General features: G+C 53.4%; 1 long non-coding RNA gene across 3 annotated transcripts in view; it reads right to left on the bottom strand.

Moving 5' to 3' along the window:
- LOC138415352 (uncharacterized) overlaps positions 1 to 15,844 on the bottom strand; it is a 121,139-nt gene that overhangs the window by 43,700 nt on the left and 61,595 nt on the right. For 2 of the 3 annotated variants that reach the window (XR_011247192.1, XR_011247193.1), the window contains exon 2: positions 11,948 to 12,141. This is a non-coding gene — a long non-coding RNA (uncharacterized lncRNA). Of the gene's footprint in view, positions 1 to 11,947; positions 12,166 to 15,844 lie in introns of all 3 variants that reach the window. The other variant, XR_011247194.1, reaches the window with a different exon arrangement.

Below are 15,844 nucleotides of genomic sequence, written 5' to 3'. Positions count from 1 at the left end.
TGAGCGCAGGTCGGAAAAGAATTCCCAGGCACAGAGCATTTCAGGAGGGAGTGAGTTTATTAAGAGCAAGGAGCAGAGATGATGAAGGCACCGCGAGCACTGCGGGCCGACCTCCTGACAGGCCAGGGAGAGTCCACGCTTCTCCTGGGTTAGTAGCCAATCTCAATAGCCTCAAGACAAAGAAGACTGGAGTGGCTACCCACTCCAGTATTCTGGCCTGGAGAATTCCATGGAGCGTGTAGTCCATGGGGTGGCCAAGAGTCAGACATGACCGAGTGACTTTCACTTACAAAACAAAGAAAAATTCCAGCTGGAGCGTTGACCTTAGGTGATTGGTTAGGACACTTTAGGGTGAGCACTGGAGTGGGCATTTTTGCCGAATATGGGGTCAGGAAGCCTGCTGGTGATCAGGGGGGCTTTTGGCAACGGTCACAAAAGGGCTCAGTCAGTTCTGGAGGTGACCTTGTTTCTGGGCTCCGCTTCTGTGGCCTTGGGGCAGGACTCCATGGCCAGCCTTCAAGCTTGTCTATGAAGTATCTTCCACTTGTGCTTCTGTATCCCTTCGCCTGTGCAGAAGAGCAAGTCCCAGAGACCAGAGCCCTGGATGCTCATTTATCCCAGCAGTTAATGCTGTCAGTGCCTGGAGGGCCTCCCGGCAGGAAGCGGGGGACAGAAGGGAAGGTATTTCTCTCTGACTCTCCACTGCAGCTCCAGCTGCCCCATGGTGTTCACGGCCTTCTCAGCCCACTGGGAGGGAGAGCAGGCGGCCTGCCATGGGGCAGGCAGGCGTCCTCTGGGGACCCAGGGAAATGGGGAGGCCAGCCCAGGCCCACGACCTCCCTTCTCCCAGCCAGCGACAGAGCTGTGCTCATTTCTTGGGACTAGAACAGACATGAGTGAAAACGTTCCTTGCTTGGGTTGAGGCAGGTGGGTCAGCCACCTCAGGTGCCCGGAAATTGCTTCTGTTGCGGGGGCATCCGGAGAGCCATTCTGAGGATGCCAGGAGGCCGGGATGTGTCCTCTGCAGAGGGTGGAGGGGGCATCTTCAGAAGCCAGGAGCTCTGTCACCATCCACCATCCAGGTGTGTGGATGACTCAGGAGAGCTGTGGCCAGCTCCCCACGGTCAGCTCCACAACACCCCGCCCTCTGAAGCTGAGGGCAAAGAAGAAACATGAGGCCCCACCTGCGGTGAAGTGTAGCCCCCAGTGGAAGCCACATTTGGTTCTTACTGGCTCCTGTCCTGGGCAGGACTTGGACTGGAAGTCCCTGGACACAGGTGGGGCGTGGAGAGGGTCTAGACATAGCAGGTCCTCTCCACGTCCCACCCGTCCCCTCTCTCCACAGCTTCAGCACACGCCAGCCCAACGTCTGAAGAAACAACTCTATGTTTCTTTGCCTGAGGGCTTTCTCGGGCCTTTAGAGCCTCTGTCCCTACCCTCCTCACCTTGGATCCCAGGCAGCCAGACTGAACACCCCCAGGGAGGAGCACTCAGAGTCCGGGGGTCAGTGTCAGCCAGCCAGCCCCCGCCCCTCTGGTGGAATAACCCTGAGACATGGGTGTGGCCCCAGCAGCTGGCCTGATAATTCCCCTTAGGGGCTACCTTCCTCTCCTCCTCTCGCCCTGACCGGTGTGCTTGGCACCCTCCAGTACACTACCTGCATATATCTCGGGGTCTTCTTCCAGGGAACCTTATCAGAGCCCCCACCCTCAGCCTCGAGATGCGAGGAGCTGGGAAGGGGAGGGGACATCTGACCCAGGGCTGGATGGAGCAGGAAGACGCCACCTCCTGAAATGTGCATTATGTTGTTCCAGGCTGAGCCCACAGGCAGAGGGGCTACTGAGGGCAATAGGGCTCAAGGAATGGCCTGTGGGTCAGGAGCAAGGGGAGGAAACAGGAAGAGAAATGCAGAAACAGGGAGCAAGGACAGCTGCTGGGAAGACAGGTGAAAGGCCAAGAAACCCAGGGAAAGACATTACTATCATCAGGGAGATATAGTCAAAACACAGACACCACTTCACAGCCCCTAGGATAAAGGGAACCCACTCCAGTGTTCTTGCCTGGAGAATCCCAGGGATGGGGGAGCCTGGTGGGCTGCCGTCTATGGGGTCGCACAGAGTCAGACACGACTGAAGCGACTTAGCAGCAGCAGCAGCAGCAGCAGCAGCAGGATAGAGGGAAGGAAGGAAAGGAGGGAGGGAGGGAGGGAGACAGGGAAAAAGGAAGAAAGAAAGAAAATGAACAAATGTTGGAGAAGACTTGGAGAAAGTAGAACCTTCACGCATTGCTAGTAGGAATGTGAAACGGCCACTGCCTCTGTGGAAAGCAGTTTGGAGGTTCCTCAAAAGACTTAATCGTAAAATGACCATATGACCCAGGATGCCACTCCAAAGTATCTAGTCAAAAGAATTGAAAACAGATACTCAGACAAATACATGTACACACTTGTTCACAGCAGCACTATTCACAATAGCCCAAAGGTGGAAACAACCCAATATCCATTAACCAATGAAGGGATAAACAAACAGCGGTCCATCTGTACATGGAATATTATGCAGCCCATTAAAGGGAATGAAGCATGGATACATGCTACAATGTGGATGAATCTTCGAAACATACTAATTGAAAGAAGCCAGTCACAAAACACCACACATTGTATGATTTCGTTTATATGAGTTGTCCAGAGTAGATCCTTTGGAAATAAAGGTGCTGATTGCATAACATTGTAACTGTACTAAAAGCCACTGAATTATTCACCTTAAAATGGTGTATTTTATGTTAGGTGAATTTTACTTCAATAAAAAAAAAAATCCACCGGTGTATCAAATTTAAATACATCTTTCTGGACCAGTTCAGTTCAGTCACTCAGTCATGTCTGACTCTTTGCAACCCCATGAACCACAGCACGCCAGGCCTCCCTGTCCATCACCAACTCCCGGAGTCCACCCAAATCTATGTCCATTGAGTCGGTGATGCCATCCAACCATCTCATCCTCTGTTGACCCCTTCTCCTCCTGCCCTCAATCTTTCCCAGCATCACGGTCTTTTCAAACGAGTCAGCTCTTTGCATCAGGTGGCCAAAGTACTGGAGTTTCAGCTTTAGCATCAGTCCTTCCAATGAATATTCAGGACTGATTTCCTTTAGGATGGACTGGTTGGATCTCCTTGCAGTCCAGGAGACTCTCACGAGTCTTCTCCAACACCACAGTTCAAAAGCATCAGTTGTTCGGTGCTCAGCTTTCTTTATAGTCCAACTCTCACATCCATACATGACCACTGGAAAAACCATAGCCTTGACTAGACAGACCTTTGTTGACAAAGTAATGTCTCTGCTTTTCAATATGCTGTCTAGGTTGGTCATAACTGTCCTCGCCCATTAAAATTAGGTAACTTCAATCTTTTATTAATATGAAAAGAAATTGCAAAGAAAGTGGGGAAATAGAACAGATTCTGCCACACTGTCACAAGCCGAAAGAACCAGCAGACACGGCCGCCCATAAAGGGCTGAACTTGCAGGGGATTGCACTGATCAGAACTGATCTCTGTACTGAGCCCATTAGCCTTAAATTCTGAATTGCTAGGATTAATCATAGAGATCATCGCTACTGTTAGCATCCCTCCCTTTTCCTTAAGAAGCCATTACCTGGAGTGGGAAACTGAGGTCTGCATGCAGCTTGGAAACTGAGAGAGGTCCCCAAGGGATCCTCGATGGGGCACCTAAAAGGAGCACCCAAGATGGGCGCTCTTGCACTATTTGGGGGGGGTGATGGGGGTGGGATTCTGGTGGGGCAGGGGCTCCCAGGGGATAAAACAAGAGGGAAGGAACCATATGGGGTGGGCGCTTCCAGAGGGAAAAACAAGAGGGAGGGAACCACATGGGGCTGAGACAGTCGTGGTCTCAGCAGAAGGCCAGCCTCCACCTGGCCCCTCGGGACCACCAGAACCGCTCCTCCCATCCTGGGGCCAGCCCCTTGGCACCTCCTTTTGCCCTGCTGGTCACTGGGAGGGGTGAATCACAATAGAGGGGGGTCGCTGCAAGTTGGCAGAACTGGAGAGGGCATGACTCAGATCCACAGCATCCACAGAGCCCAGTAGAGGGGAATTTGTCAAAATTCTTTCCTTGGCCTAAGAACCGGTCCTAAACCCAGCTCTGCCTGGGCCCTCTGGTCAGCACCCCTTGGTGGCACTATAAAGCAATGATCACCAGTATTTCCAGGCTGTCCACAACATTTTGGAAGTCACTTTTGATCTTACGAGTTTAGAGGTGCAAATAATGGTAATAATAATTAAAAGGCAGTTGATCCAGCCAGCATTGATTTCTTGTTTTGTTTTGCTTTAAGTAGAGCTAATCTTACACTAGCATTTAAATGGGTAGGGCAGAAAAAAAAAAAAATTACATCCTCTTTTCTCCTCCAAATAGATTTTTCCCTCATCTACTGACACATGCTTGGCCAGGGGCTTGGGTAACAGGCCCTGTCGTGATCGAGAATGGCTGCTTTGAGCAAGGGACTCTCTTCTGATTGTGGCTGCCGCGTTAGCACACCATTCCTATGGACATTATGTTGTGGGGCTGTGTTAGCCATGCCCACATCAGACCCCAGCATGGACAGAAACCAAGCCACCGAAGAGAAAGCCCAAAAGGAGGGGGTGGGCGCAGCACCTGTGCAGGCTGCGGCAGAAGGCTGGGCAGCCCCAGGGTCCCAGCAGATGGGAGCACGCTCAGGTCGCCAGGGGCAGACAGAAGGTTCCGGAGACATCATCCCAGCGGCTGCTGCCTCCTCGGGCTGCATGGGGCTTGTTCGCAGTTAATGAGCCCTAATTAACACGTTGATGGGAATGTGCGCTGTTTATATTTGGAACCTTTTTACTGAGTCGGTTGTTGCCTTTGTTGGGTTAATGATGTTCAGGTTGGATCAGGAGCCTCCGGAAACAGGGAGTAAAAGAAGCTGCTTCTTCTGCTCCCCCCACCTCCCAGCCTTATTCTCTGGCCGACGTATTCCTGCAGGGAGGGCCTCCACCCCCAGCTCCCACACTCAACCAGCCTTCTGACCCAGGACACATGCCCACACTGAGGTCCAACGGTATCCGGTCACCCTGTCTCCACCAATCATGGTTCCACAGGCCACATACCCAGAGTTCCAGCCTTTCCTGCTTTCCTCCAGGCAAGTCACCAATCCTGGTGCCTGCCTCTGTGTTCACACTCTTTAGTGGAGGCATCTGGGAAGCAGGGGCTCCGAAGGGACCACTTGGATGTGTCCCATAGAGAGGAGCTAAAGCCTGAGGCACCAGAACCAAGTTAAAGCCTGGAGCCTGGATGTGCTCAGAAGCTCTCTCTCTCTGAAATGTTCCAGGTGTTTCCATGGGGTGCAAGCAGCAGGCACCCGTAACCACCTCAGTGGAAATATTTAGCTCCCAAGTACTATGACAAGTCAGGAGCAAGCGCAAATTAAAGGTTAAAAAAGGGAGGATGCCCAAGGTCGGGAGTCATCTCTGAAACCACCACTGTCTTTTACAGCGTCTTCCAATGTGCCTTTCCAACCTCCTCCACCACTCGCTTCTCTCCAGCCTGCCTCCTAACCCCCACCCAGAGTTCATATCTCCTTACAACTGCACCTCTGCATTGTCCTTCCCTTCCCCACCTCCTTAGAACAACTTCCTCCCTCTCCCTAACATCAGCTTCTCAAAAGGCCACCCCTCCTTGAGACCCAGTGAATAAGTCAGCTGCTGCTGATCTAACGCTGCATGACAAAATATCTCCAGAGTCAGCAGCTCACAAAAGAATTTGTTCACACTCTGATGGGTCTACAGTCTGATTTCAGGAAGCTGGTTGAAGATGGCTCAGCAGAGCAATTCTGCTTTAGGCTGCGTATCCCAAGAGCTAGACTCCAGGCTGTGGGATAGCAGGCCTCCTACAAATGGGATGGGAACTTTTCTGGGGCTTCCGAAGTAGGATCTAAACAGGATACTGGCCCCAGATAGCTGAGGTGCATATCATAAGAATGATTTTGGTGAGCCCAGACTCTTCCATCTTCCCATACATAGAAAAGTGCTAAATTCCTTAACTTGAGATATCTGGTTTTCCTTAACTAACAATAATCCTCTGACGTTCAGACCACCTGCCCTTTGTTGCAAGACTTCTATATAAGCTGGCTGCCTCCCTCAGAGCTGTTCTCTCAGGGTTACTTGAGATACTGCCTCTTGGGCTTGAAGTCCTAAAAATTCCTGCCAAATAAAACATAACTCTCAAAAAAAAAAACAATAAAAATAAACAGACTTCTGATTTTAAACAGGGATCTAAAACATATGAAGCATAAAGGAGAGAGGCAGAGAGAGTGAAATGCCTGCCAGAAATTCAGACAGAAAGAGGAGAGTTGAGGGAGACAAGGAGAAAGAAAGATAAGCGAAAGCAACTGTGCGCACATTTGCCCCTAGGGTGAGACCCTCCCAGCCTGAAAGCAGGAGAGCTGTCACACTGACCCAGCACCACCCAGCACAGGAGATGCCTTCAAGCGTGAGCAGTACCCACGCTGATACAAGCTTGGTCATGAGAGTTCGTGCGTAGACGAGCTGTGAAGGATGGGCTCTTCGGGAATCAAGCTTGGACCCCCTGGTCACCCTGTTTCTTTCCTTTTTCTTTTTTGGCCATGCCACGCAGCCTGTGGTATTTTAGTTCCTCGACCAGGGATTGAACCTGGGCCCTCAGAAGTGAGAGTGTGGCATCGTCCTAACTCCGGACCACCGGGGAATTCCCCTGGTTATCCTATTTCAAACAAGAAATGGAATACCTACCCCACATCACAAGTATGTATCACACAACTTTACAATTTTTCAAAGGAAGTGCAAAAGATTCATGATTTTGAAATCAATGAGAAGTCTTTTTCAAAAAATTGCAATCCCTAAAGGAAATAAAAGCATTTCCCTCATAGCTCAGTTGGTAAAGAATCCGCCTGCAATGCAGGAGACCTCAGTTCAATTCCTGGGTAAGATCCACTAGAGAAGGAATAGGCTACCCACTCTAGTATTCTTGGGCTTCCCTTGTGGCCCAGCTGGTAAAGAATCTGCCTGCAATGCAGGAGACCTGGGTTCAATCCCTGGGTTGGGAAGATCCCCTGGAGAAGGGAAAGGCTACCCACTCCAGTATTCTGGCCTAGAGAATTCCATGGACTAATAATTGGAAATAATTGAGGATTTTTAACTGCATTAAAATTTTAAATGTTATACAAAAAAGACACGGAAGTGGGGAAAGGAACAGCAATCTGGGAGGTGTTTACACCATGAAAAAGTGACAAAGGATTCCAAGATAGAATGTGTGTAGAACTCACAAAAGTCAACTTTTAAAAAGCACATGACAATAGGAAAATGAACCAAAGACAAAAAAAAAAAGGTGTTTCATGAGATGAAATGCAACTGTCAATTAAAACGTGAGACTGTATTCAACCTCATCAGTAACGGAAATGGAAATTAAACCCTCAGCGAGATCCCATTTTATAGACATCAGGTCAGTAAAAAATTTTAAATGAGACAGTATCAAGAACTGACGAGGGTGTGGATCACCGATCAACTTGACACTGCCAATGGATGGACGTGCCACAACCACATTGGAAACAATCCGTCCTCATCTCGTGAAGCAGAAAACACACTTCCTGAGACCCAGAAATCCCCATTCTTAGCCACTTTTCTAGAGAAACTATTGCCCGTGTTCACCAGGAAACGTGAATGTTTATAGCAACGTGGCTCGAAATAATTAAAAACACATCCACCACCTGGAGAATGGAGGCTTGTCGTGCTACACTCACTGGAATTCTACATGGCTCTGAAAAGAAATGGACTGCATTTATGCCTGAATCTCAGAAACAAGGACCCGAGTTTTTTAAAAAGCCAAGGTGAAGAGGAATCACACGGCGAGATTCTATTCAAGTAAAGCTCAAAAAGCCACCACGAAATGATATGCTGCTTAGACCTAGACACAGAGGGGTTCAAACCACAAAGAAAAGCAAGAGAACGAAAAATTCCAAATGCAGGGCAGAGTTCCTGTCTTGGGGTCGGGGAATGAAACAGGGGGAGAGGAGGAGCAGTGGGACCCACAGAATCCAGGATACCCGTCTGTGCTCCAGGCTGGTGGTGGATTCACAGGCACATTTTGCTTATTTATTATTTACACTTCGATGTCTATGCATATTTCATCACGCAAGAAAGGAGCAAACAGAGAAGGCAAGACGCTAATGCGATGGGACAGAGTGGAGTGAGGGGGCAGGGGAAGGGCAGGGCGTGGGCAGCTGACTTGTCCTCAGAGCCCTCAGTGCCCCCCAACGAGCTGCTGGGGCTCTGCACCCAACCTGCTGTTTCACCTCGAGGCCTGTGCTGCAGAGGAGACCCACTCTGGGTCTGACATCTGACCTGCATCTCAAGCTATTGGGTCTGTCCTCCCGCCTGAAGGCTCACGTGGCTGGGGACACCCTGCTCTCCCCTGGGCGGACCTGGGCTGGACGGGGCTGTGTGGTCCAGGAGCTTGTGGGAAGGTTTGTCCGCCACTCAACTTCTCCCAGGACCCGGACTCACCCTCCTTACTCGGCGCCTCCCCTCTCCCCTCCTTTCCTCCTCCCTACCTGACCCTGGTCTCCCTGCTGCGCCCCCTCCGCATGGGTGGCCAGTGGAGAAGGAGCCATAGCTCCAAGATCCTAAGGGGGAGGCACCTTCTCTCCCAGTGACCTATTCTCCTGGGCATGGCGCCCTCCACCAGAGGATGGGGGCATGTGGCCCTGCTGTCCAGTCCTCTTCGGCCAAACCCTGTCGGTTGCCCCTATCCACCCGACCCAGGAGGACACCCTGGGTCCCCACTCGGCACCCACAAGTGCACAAGCTCAGGATGGCTAGCCTCCGGCCATGGGAGGAGGGTGTCATGGGCCAGTCTCCCCTCTCTGTATGGAGAGACCATCCAAGGACAGGCTCCTTGCAGGTGGCCCTGAGCGCTGAGCCGTCAGCCTGCCTTATGGGCTGTGGCTTCCTTCCTGACCCACCACCTGTCCCTCAGGTAATACAGGATCCTGCCCCTCGGGCTCTGCTTCCTGGCAATCGCAGGCTGACCTCCCCGCCGACGATGCTCCCAGTGCCCCAGTACTCAGCAGCAACCCCAAATCTGGAGGCTCGGCTGCCTTTGCTCGTCTGGTGCTCATAATGAGATGGATTTGGACCACAGCTCATTTGTTCAGTTTTATGGAGTATTCTACGGAAACGCTGTGAAATTAGGTTCTGGCGCTAATATCACACTCTGCCCATGCGTCTGCTTTCATGTCCAGCACTGGAGCTAAAAGAAAAGGGCCAGGAGGGGTGGGGGCTGGAGGCTGAGGCTTGGAGTTTCCAGTCCAGGGAATAAGAGAGGGGAGACGAGGCGTGGAGAATAAAAGGCCTGCCCACTCCCAGGAGAAACACAGCATGACTCAGCAGAGGGGGCGTTGGAGAGGGTGGGGCTCCCAGACTCAGACCCAGACAGAGCCCAGAACAGACCCAGACCCAGACAGAGTCCAGAACACCTTTGAGCTGAGCCTCCAGTCTCTGATGGAGAAGGAAGTGGCAACCCACTCCAGAACAGTTGCCTGGAAAATTCCATGGATGGAGGTGCCTGGTAGGCTACAGTCAATGGGATTGCAAAGAATCATACAGGACTGAGCAACTTCACTTCCCATCTCTGAGGCTGGTCTAATACAATCCGCAGAGTGCTGCTACTCTGCGCTACACAGGGGAGGGAGGAGGGGAGGAAGGGGAGAAAAGAGAAGAGGGAGAAAAGTCAGCCATGGGGTCAAGGCCGTGCCAGTCTCCTCTGGCTGGCTGCTCTGAAAAGGCTGCGTTATTCCCAACACGCTGGTCAGGTGACCCTTCCTCACTTGCTCTACTCTTGAGAATCTGGGCTGTGAGACCCTCAAATGCAAGTCTTCCCGCATTCCCGCATCACCAAACGCACCCCCCACACCCACGCACACGCACGCACACACATGCACAAACTGCCCTGGCTTACCCATCCACACTGCCTCGCCTGCCTCGTGTCCCAACAGTTGGGGTTCTGGGAACAGTTGATGTTCCCAGAGTCCGTCCTCCACTGCTGGGGTTCTGCAGGCTGGTATTTGTGCTTGACCCCATGAAGGAGGCCCACTCAGCATGTCAGAGGTGGACAGCACCTTGGAGATGAGTGCTCCAGCTTTTTTGCCATCAGACCAAGTAGCAAGGTCCAAGCAGCCCGTTGACTTGCCCATGGTCATGGGCCTTCTGGGAGACTGGGTTCAGGGGCTACACTCCCAACTCCTCCTGCCCCCGGAACCCGATGGGCCAGGAACACATGACTGTTGGTGAGAAGCGCAGAGCAGGGTCAGGGTGCTGGTAGTCACTGGAAGGAGAAAGCCAGGGGCACTGGACACTTTCTGCCCTCCGTGCGGCGAGGGTGTGGGCTGGGACGAGGCCCATCACGAATTGGCCACCACCCAACCAAAACAGCCTATTTTAAGGAAGCACAGCCCCGGCCAACATGGCGATCAACATTTGTTTGCCTAACTCAGGGGGAGAGAGAAAAAAATATGGAGAGGCAAGCACTGAAAGTGAAAACGCTCCAATTTCCCGTCCAAAGGTTCTGCCGCGGGCCGGCGGCCAGGAGCGCTGGCACATTGGACCTCGTCCCCTGCCCTAAATTTAACCAGCTGGAAATCTTTTTTTCAAGTCACATCCTATTCAACCTTTTGAAGTAAAAGCTGTGCCTTTTAATGGGAAATCTGCATTTTATTGTGTGGAGGAGCCGGGCGCACTCCGCTTCGCCCGTCCTTCTTCTAGACAGTGCCCTCCTGGTTTTGGCTGCAAACCCAGGGAAGCTCGCAGCTGAGTGGGGAGCCGAGGGCCCTGACTGTCAAGGCTGGTGTCCTGGGCTGAGGGTGTGTTTCTGAGAAGGAGGGGTGCAGAGAGGCTTCGTCTGAGAAAGCAGGAAATTAAAAAAAGGAACAGCATCGGAAAGATGCCCAGCCAAGACAATAAATAAGACATTCTTTAGTCCTTGCTCACAGGAGAGATACGCTGGGATCACAGAGGACCAAGGCACAGACTGGTCACATCAACCCCCTCCCCCGAAACCTCCCCAGCTCCATGCTCCTTGCCGCTCACAAACCATCTCTAGGCCTCAGTTTCCCCACCTGTAAAATGCATCTTCCTCCTCAGGGTCACTGCAAGGATCGCAGGGGTTAACATCTGTGAGGCACACAGTAAGAGCCACAGATGGTAGCTAAATAATAAATGATAAGTGGGAGTGTTCCCTCCTGGAGGTGGCTTCTCCCCAAATCACGCGGAGGTAGAGGTCACAGGCAGGCAAGATACACTCGTGACATTCGGTCCTGTGACCCCAAGGCTGAAGCCAGGGCTGTGCTGGGCTGTGGGGAATAGAGCTGTGCCCTTCACTGGCCTCGTCACCTCACTGAGACACGAGGCAGACATGGAAGTGGCCCCCGAGGTGCAGGGGCAGAGGGCAGAATGGGGAGTCATCAGGGTGGGCCCAGCGGCTAGGAGCTGGTTATGGAGATGTCAGCTGACCCTGAAGGAGCTGGGCAGGCAGAATGGGGGGCCAGCACTGGGGGGGCATACAGGAGCAGGGTAGCGAAGACGCCAGATGACAGGGTGATGAATTCTGTGTGTCCCTGCAGGTGACTCTGGTCCAGGCAGAAGTGATACAGGCAGTGGCGGTGTGCGGAGAGCTGTGCTTGCCACCTAGCCAGGCTGAAGCCCTGCAAGGGGGCATCTGAGAGCCATGTCCCCACTCTCTCCTGGGCTTCAGCCACCTCGGAGCTCCCTCCCTCCTGCTTTTGTCTCTTGGGAAGTAAAACCTCACAGGCACGTGGCTGAGAGTCAACACACTCTCAGAGAGTGTGCACTCAAAGGGACCCCGAGCATGCAGGCTCTCCCCTCCCTAAAGTCAGACCTTGTCCGAGTTCTGGATCCTGCAGGTCACCGGGTGACTGTCCCCAGGGCCTGGGGGCTGCAGTGGATTCCTGACCATCCTCTGCTCTCTCCTCGGCCTCAACGGTCACAGAGGTCTCAGACCCAGTTCAGCATCTGCCGGACTTCAGGCTGGGGACACTGGGATCCTTGCCAAACAGCTCTGAGTCCGTCCAACTGGGGAGTTAAAGAAGGTGGGAGCTGTGTGAGGAAATGCATGTTTACACTTGGCTTCAGGTTTTTATTGTAAATTATCATACTTACCAGCTCCTTCATTTCATTCTTGTATGTATGACTTCACCATAGCCAGGCCTGTCTGGCCCTGTGGGGACACTACATGCGACAGTCCTGCTGCCCCTTCAGCCTCCTGGACCCAGCTCAGCAGGACCACCAGCACAATCGGGGCTTATTTGCCCAGAGACAGTGGATAAGAGGAAACCTCTTCTCTCTCAGACACGATTTGCCTGTTGTGGCCACTACGGCTCTACTGGAGTCCAGACAAGGAGGAGAAACGGACAAGCCTAGAGCCCGGTCCACAGCCACTCACCGCCCCAGCAAAGGGACAACACCATCACCAGTCTTCTGGTCCCGACAGCTGCCCGGTGTGCAGGGAGGCAGGCGAAGGAAGAGGAATGGGCTCTGCTGCCACCTGGCTCCTAACACTAGCCCTTGGCCTGGTTTGGACCCCAAGAATTCATCAGCAATTCCAGGAACACCCCTCCGTGGCCTCCACGTCTGCCCCAGTCTTCAAGCTGCCCAGGACCCCAGGCCTCCTGAATGTGACAGGTCCACAGGCAGAAGGACAGTCGGGAAAAGGCAACCCATGATGCCGCTTAGATGAAGACCTGAAATATTCTATGAATCCTTGTTGTTTCATGGCCGGAAGTGACGCACACAATGCAGCCATCTTACTGCGGAAGCAGGGCTGCTGTCGCGCTTTGTTTGAACAGCACACATTTATCACCTGGCAGCTGGAGATCTCAGATTAATCCCTTGCCTTCCCACAGTCTCACGTCTCTCTTTGTCTCTCTGTCTCTCTATCCCTCTCTGTCTCCCTGTCTCCCTCTCTCCATCTCTCTATCTGGCTCCATCTCCCCCACACCCCTCCCTGCCCTCAGCACGTTCCCAGGGGTCAGAACCTTCTGGAATGATTTTTAAAAAACACCGTAAGGGGTTTCCCTGGTGTGGTCCCGTGGTTAAGAATCTGCCTGCCAAGGCAGGGGATGCGTGTTTGATCCCTGGTCTAGGAAGATCCCACAGGCCGCGGAGCAACTAAGCCCACAGGCCACAACCACTGAAGCCCACGTGTCTAGAGCTTGTGTTCTGCAACAAGAGAAGCCACTGCAGTGAGAAGCCCGTGCACGGGAGCAGAGCAGCTGCCGCTCGCCGCCTCTAAAGTCCACTTGCAGCCATGAAGACCCAGTGCAGCAAAATCAACCCATCAGTCAGTCTTTAAAGAAAAGAGAAAGAAAACACAGTGACCAAGTCCTCCCCCTTCAGGGAGCCCCTTGGGTTCGAGAAGCTGGACATGCTTCTGTCCACCAGGGAAGTGTCAGGAAAGGAGGAAGACGCCCTCCTGAGTCAGAGAAGAACCCCTCTCAAGTTCCCAGTAAAACTCCTTTCCCCAGTCGGCTCCCCGCGAACTTTGAGTTCCAGCTTCATCTGCTTGACAGATCAGCAGCTTCACAGGAACGATGGGGCCGGGTAGCAAGTCATGAATAACACAGAAGCCCGCGGTCCCTGGACCGACTAGAACAGGTTTCTATTTTGGGGCTTTTCGGCAAAGCCTCAGGGACTGGGAGCCACAGCTCCAGGAGAATCGGGAAGCAAAACGGCTGTCAGAAAAAAAGCCATAAAAAAGGAAACATTTCAATGAAGGGTATTAAAATATAAAGGAACGATACATTTTTAAACACATCTCACTGTTTTTCCCCAAGGTCCCCGCAACTTGCTTCTGGAAGGGTGAAGGGGAGGCTTTGGAAATGTGAGCTTAATTGTCCCTTGAACAACACCCAGGGCTGTCCCCCACCCCACCCGGCTCGAGGGAGCCCTTGTCCAGCTCCCGAGGAGGCCTGTCTGCCAGTGCAGAGACCAGGCTGGCAGCCTCGGTCCGCGCAGAGCTGTCTGGGCTTCACAGGCTTTATATTGTATTATTTAACACCCAACCCTTTCAGCGAGTGCCGCGGCCGCACAGTTTATGTTCCCAGCAGAAGGGAAATAACTGAAGGAATATTTGCAAAAAGCTGAGTTAAGTAAATATTTTATGCCCATTAATGTGAAGGCTGGTGATGTTGTGTGAGGGCGGCCTGTGGGAGGGGAGCAGGCCCCACAGAAAGTGCAGAGGGTACCGAGGGGGTCCCCGCAAGCAGCACGCGGATCACCCCTGATTCTCAGCCTCTCTGTGAGGGCGAGATCCCAGGCCTCCCCAAGGCAGGGGGCCCACCCACCCCTTGCTGCCCGCTCCAACGGCTCTTAGGAACTGGCCTGTTTCCGGTCGAGGTCAAAACAAGGAAAACCTGAAACCTGATGTCCTTCCTTAAAAGGCAAAACTTTCCATGAACAAACTCTATGAGTTCAGTTAATGTGGTTTTCAAAGTGGGGTCCCCCAGAAGCATTAGAAATGTGGACCTCGGGCCCCACCCATGACCCCAGGGAACCAGACACTCTGGGCCACACTCACTTGGACTCTTGGGGACACAGGCTTCTCTGCAGGATCTCCCTGACTGAACTGGACTGAGCAGGCTGGCTGCAGGCAGTGGCAGGGGTGATCTCCCCGAACTGCCGTTTTTAGGCTGTTTCACAGGCTGGGGTACTTCCCTAGCAGAGAGGCTTCTGGAAGGGGCCAAGCTTCACACAGCCAGGTGGCAACTGCAACCCCAAATCTGGGAGCCCAAACTGCCCCTCCCGACTCCCCAGGCCCCAAGAGCCCATCTCGGGCCCTGGAATCAAGGCAGGGCAAGGCAGGCCGGGGAGCCCCAGCTACAGGTGGGAGTGAGCAGAGGCCTCCACTGGCTGGGTACTTTTACTGGACTTCATCCTTCAGTAACATTCTCCTTGCCTGTTCCTTCGGGGCAGGGAATCCAGTTTTCCTAGACTAGAAGCAGGACAGGAGGGGGCCCCACAGGCCCATGGATAAGCTGTGTCCAGTCCAGGGTCCGCAGCTTTGGCAAGGAGCTGGCCCTGGCTCCCTGGGCCACCTGGTGCCATCTTCAGGACCTCTCTACCCTCCCCCAGAGCCCTGTGAGGGGGCATCTGAGGGAGGGGCCTTTCCGGGAGCCATGGCCTCAGGCAAGCGTCTCCCCTCCCAGGTCAGACTGGGGTGCAAAGTCTGTAGGTGGGAGCCTGAGGCCAAGGTTAAGGCTGGTCCATGAAATGGCACCACCAACCCTTTCCCTGAGGCTTCCCACTAGCAAGGTCCTCCTACCTCCTGGATGAGAGAGCAGGAGGGAGAAGTCGTCTCCCTGGGAGGGGGAGGTGCTAGTGGATACTCCTTCTTCCTTCTAGAGGGGCCTGAAGAGAGGGGACAGAGCGTGGGGGGGAGCAAAGCCAGGGAGGCGGGTGTCCGTAAGGGCAGGCCTAGAGGGATGGGGGGGCGGGGCTTGTGGAGGCAGGCGGGAGGGGGAGGGGCGGGCACAGGGAAGTCTCCACGGCCATCAGTCACGGTGTTCCGATCGAGATGCTCCCCTATGCAGATCAATGGCAGCAGAGCCATTAGCCGCGAAAATGGGACGGAAGCGAAGGGCCCAATTGGCAATCGACGCGGGGTGAGCAGGACAGACAGGAAAGGGCCCGGCAGAGGACACCGGGGCCAGCAAGGGCCATCTCGACCCCAAGAGGCAGCCAGGGTGTCCCTTCTCCCCCCAGGGGCCTGCTGTCACCA

The sequence above is a fragment of the Ovis canadensis genome, chromosome 11 (genome assembly GCF_042477335.2).
Source record: "Ovis canadensis isolate MfBH-ARS-UI-01 breed Bighorn chromosome 11, ARS-UI_OviCan_v2, whole genome shotgun sequence".
Lineage (NCBI taxonomy): Eukaryota > Metazoa > Chordata > Mammalia > Artiodactyla > Bovidae > Ovis > Ovis canadensis.
This window is presented reverse-complemented; position numbering and strand designations above follow the sequence as displayed.